The sequence below is a fragment of the Danio rerio genome, chromosome 13 (genome assembly GCF_049306965.1).
Source record: "Danio rerio strain Tuebingen ecotype United States chromosome 13, GRCz12tu, whole genome shotgun sequence".
Taxonomy (NCBI): Eukaryota; Metazoa; Chordata; class Actinopteri; order Cypriniformes; family Danionidae; genus Danio; species Danio rerio.
This window is the reverse complement of record NC_133188.1, coordinates 43,689,550-43,695,000: the sequence shown is the minus strand read 5'-3', so window position 1 is coordinate 43,695,000 and position 5,451 is coordinate 43,689,550.

The following is a 5,451-nucleotide window of genomic DNA, read 5'->3' as shown; positions in this document are numbered from 1 at the left end:
AAATTTTTGACGTAATATTATCACTCATTCTTCCAGAAATGATGAGTCTGCAGATCAGATCATGATTAGAAAAACGTTTTTAAAGTGAGGCAAAATCAAGAAAATGAAATATAGTGTTTAAGAGTCATGTGTGTTCTGGCTAATTTCACATTTACTCCTGAAGTTGATGTCTGAATTATTAGCCTCCTGTGTATTTTGCACTAATTTCTGTTTAACGGAGAGAAGATTCTTTCAATACATTTCTAAACAACAGTTTTAATAACTAATTTCTAATAACTGATTTATTTTATCTTTGCCATGATGACAGTACATAATATTATACTAGCTACTTTACAAGACACTAGTGTTCAGCTTTAAGTGACATTTAAAGGCCTAATTAGGCAAGTTTTCTCAGAAACATTTCAGTTTGGTATGAAGCTCATGAATTGTTAGATGAAATAATTACTTTGTCAAACTTAACACCAATTTGGGGTAATAAAAGTTTTGTACCAGGGAGGAGTGACATTGGATTCCAAAAATTGATGCTTTAAGGCAGTGGTAGGGAACCTATGGCCCGCGACCCACATCTGGTGCTTTGACCAAATATATGTGGCTCTCCTGTCTCCCTTCAAAAATGTATTATAACAGTTTAAAAAATTATAACCGTCACTAGAAATCAGTTTTGCAATTGAAAATACAATAGTAAATCTATTTTTAATTATGATTTTTTTAGAGCAAAATGAATAAGAACTCAGTTAACGATAAAAGGACATTTTAACCAATCTGCCTGTGCATCACTGTGATTAAACTTGAATTGCGACACCAATAAAGCGCAAACAACTTGCGTTTTTTTTATAATCTTCTTGTGTATGTAAATTCAACCAACATCCATGAGTGATGAGGGTGAAAAGAAAAACATTCTATAAATTGCCCTTTTTTTCCATCCATGGACTTGCTCAACATGGGATGCTTCATATTTATTTATTTTTGAGTTGTGCATGGACATAAAAAGTTTCTTTGAACCTGTATTATTTATAGTAGTAACCATCTTGACTATGTCTACATGCCTCAATTCATTGATAGGCTGATTACAAATTTGCGTTAAGAAAGAGTTGGACAGGTGTACCTAATAAAGTGGCCGGTAACCCCTAATTTTTTTTTTTATTTGCTAAAAAAAATTAAAATAAAGGTCTCTTTGCTGAAAAAAGTTTCCTGACCCCTGCTTTAAGGTATACACCAAAAAAAGATTTATGCGAGGACGATATAATGCTGTCGTTCCAACAATTGAAAAAAAATTTGATATCACCCAGAAACATTTTTAAAAAATATTTACAGGTAAGAAGTTTTATACATTTAGAAATTAAAACGCATTCAAAAATATCATTGTCTGTCATAGAAGATCACATGAATCTATCAATTTTTTTGTCTTCTAATACATCATATTAGAAAACATATCTAAAGAAGAATGGATAGATTCTTGTTTATTTGGCCAAAATAATAGTATAAACACCGTGTAAATTACTGCAATATAAATGATGCACTTACATTACCTATGAACTTACATTTTACATTACACCAGCTAAACTGCATAGATTTAACCCAAATATTCCTGATAGCTGTACAAAATGCAATGAAGAAGTGGGTACCCTATGTATGGGAGTGCAATGAGATCCAAAAATTTTGGAAAGAGATTCTTATCATGACTGGTGAATCAATTGAAGAAAATCTAGTTCCCAAATTATGTTTATTTCACATATATCCTGTAAACCTGGATCTGAACACAGGCAAACGCTATTACTCCAACCGAAGCGTGTTATTGCTTTAAATTGGAAAAAAACTTAAAGGCCATCCTGTAACCAGTGGATTAAAGAAATGACTAGTAATTTTGCTCCAGAGAAGCTAGCATACACTGTAAAGGGAAATTACTAGATTTTTATAACATTTGGACCCCCTTTTAAAACTTTTTGAACCAGGTGGACCATGCAACATTTTTTGATGTTTGAGCTTTCAAACCATTGTTGGTGTCTTATTGTATTGTTCAGATGTCTTACATTTCAGCTACAATAAACACGTTTGTTTAACCACTAACATTAAGCTATGAAGTGCAAGATAGAAAAATGCACTGAACATTGTTATTTTTTTTAATACTGTTATTATTTGAATTCATGTAATTTATTTACATATTTATTTTCACATTTTTAACCGTTTGTCTTTTTATTTTTATTTATTTATTTATTTATTTATTTATTTGTGTGTATTTTGTTCTGTAGTTTAAACAAAACCCAATAAATATATTTTAGAGGAACAAAATAGGCTAGTTAGTGTCATTAGGCAAACCATTGTGTAAAAATGGTTTGTTCACTATCCCCCCCCCCCCCCCCAAAAAAAAAAATAATAAAATAAAATAAAAATAAAAAAATTGTTTTTTGGGACTAATAATTTTGACCTTAAAATGTTTTAAAGAAATTAAAAACTGCTTTTATTCTAGTCGAAATAAAACAAATAAGACTTTCTCCAGTAGAAAAATATTATAGGAAATCCTGTGAATATTTCTTTGCCCTGTTAAACATCAATTGGGAAATATATTAAAAAAAGACATACAAATTTAGAGTAGGGCTAATAATTGTGACTTCCATTGAATATACTGCTTGATATTAATAATACAACTATATAACTTCTTCTCTATGTGAATTCCATTTGATTTTTATTTTGCTGAAAGCAGGTTTTGTGTTTTATGTGCGCGTTTGGGTGCAAGCTTGCTGCTCACGGTTCTGCTCTGAAATTTACAGAACATATGCATTGCCATGGGAGTATTGCCTGACAATTACAGTTATATATACAGCAGAAAATGAGAGCTGTTAAAAGCGCTGATTATAGGGTGGAATCGGGACAGAGCCGTTTTTCTGCCCATGCCACAGAGACGAGCCAGGAGGCTCCACAAACTGACACGGGACTGAGGGATTATGGGACACTATACGTGCAAAGACTCACGCTGCGTCCCAAATAGCATACTTTATATAGCATGTGAAAAAGGCGAGTAGTGGTGTTCAATAAACAGTAGGCAACAAGTACCCAGATGACCACTTCTAATGAGATAGAGCAGTATGCATTTGATGTACACTTTACCTAGTAATCTGCCATTGTTAGTGTAGTGAGGTGGATTTTCTTTTTGTTATTGTCATTTTGGATCCAGCAGAGGGCATGAGAGAGAGTAGTGGAGGTGCGTTAGTCATTAGCATTTTCTCCTCACAAAGCTCACTCCAGGTCATGGTGGCAGATGTTTTTCTTAGAATGCATGGAGGTTTTTTCTTTTCTATTTTCTCCTCTTTTTTTGTATAAAAGTATAATGGTTTCAATTTGGTGTCCTCCATGATATTAATTCACCCTGGCCATAAATTCCAGAAGTGTTGAAGATGAACTCTGCAGAATGGAACATCATTACTGAAGGGACTTTGGACTGGCTCAAATCATGATCAAACCGGCTCCAGCACACTTGTCTGGAAGTAAGTTTAAAAAGATTGAATGTGTGGCTGGGTGACAGGGTGGCTCAGTGGTTAGCGCTGTAGCCTCACAGCTAGAAGGTCACTGGTTCGAGTCCTGGCTGTACAGGCTGGCATATCTGTGTGGAGTTTGCATGTTCTCTCTGTGTTGCTGTGGGTTTCCTCCCGGTGCTCTGGTTTCCTCTACAGTCAAAAGACATGCACTATAGGTGAATTCAATAAACTAAGTTGTCTGTAGTGTATGAGTGTGCGTGTGGGTGTTTCCCAGTACTGGGTTGCGGCTGGATGGGCACATCAATATAGCACAATGTTTTAATACTGTACAACACTGTATTTTTACATTACTGTGATCGTTATGGTTGGGGTAGGTGATGTTAAAACACATTATTTAATGGGTAATTTAATAAACGCACAGCTGTATTCATTCTAGCAACAAACCATGCTGCATTAGAAATTGCCCTATACGCTTCACTATTCCCTATATTAGTTCACTCTTATAGTCCTCTTAGTGTATGAAAAAAAGGGAACTGGAGCATTGAGTGCATTACATATTAAAACTAAATTTAAATAAAATAAAATTTCAACAAGATTTTTATATGTCTTCTGTTTCTCTCGATTTTTCCTCTTTTTAAACATTTTATTTAATAGTTTTTTTTCTTAACATATATATTTTGGTGTACAAAAACTCGTATTGGCCACCATTAGGTACACCTTGCCAATACCGGGTTGGATCCTCTTTTGCCTTTAGAACTGCCTTAATCTTTCAAGGCATAGATTCAACAAGATACTGGACATATTCCTCAAAGATTTTGGTCCTTATTGACATGGTAGCATCATGCAGTTGCTGCAGATTTGTCGGCTGCACATCCATGATGCGAATCTCTCATTCTACCACATCCCAAAGGTGCTCTATTAGATTGAGATCTGGTGACTGTGGAGGCAGTTTAAGTACAGTGAACTCATTGTCATGTTTAAGAAACCACCTCTTTTTCAGACCATTCTCTGTAAACCCTAGAGATGGTTGTGCTTGAAAATCCCAGTATCAACAGTTTCTGAAATACTCAGACCAGCCCGTCTGACACCAACAACTGTGCCACGTTAAAAGTCACGTAAATCACCTTTCCTCCCTATTCTGATGCTCGGTTTGAACTGCAGTAAATTGTCTTGACCGTGTCTACATGCCTAAATGCATTGAGTTGCTGACATGTGTTTGACTAGATTAGAAATTTGCGTTAACGAGCAGTTGGACATGTACCTAATAAAGTGGCCAGTGAGTGTATATATGATATTACAATCACAGTTTTTTTCTCTCTAGATTTGATTGTTTCTAATCTGACAGTGAAAGATTACCTTAATGTAAGATTATTATAAAAGTGTCTCCACCTAGTGGTTAATGATTCAAATTTAAAGCTTTATAAAATGGCAGCTGAGGCTAAGCAGAGATCTGTTTTGTGGTAAATGCGCACAGACAAGGCTCGAACCAGCGACCTTTTTACTGTGAGGCGACAGCGCTACCCACTGTGTCACCACGTCACCCCTGAAAAACTAAAGGCTCCTTAAAGATGACAGATTTTACTACCCTCACCCATTTTGTGAAAATGTTTGGACATAAAAAGAAATCTCTTCCAAAAATAAACAAGCGTAAATAGATTATCAGGTGGTCTTCCCTTTAGTCACGCTCTGTCACCTCCAATGCGTCACTAAGACGACATAAGATGGCATCTTTTTTCCAAAAGTCCTGTCTGATATTCCTCCATCGCCGAGTCTCACTCAGTGAAAGTTAATGGAAGTGGAGAGATTTTCCCCTCAAGCCTTTCTCGAGTGTGAAACTGTTCTCTCTAGGGTCCTGTAGGAACACGTCTCGTACAGGCTGAGCTTAAACTTTGGAAACGTCACACTTTGTCTCCCTCCACTGGCCTGCATAATTGAAAGAGCCTATGCATGAAGATATAGCCAAGATGGCATATCAATG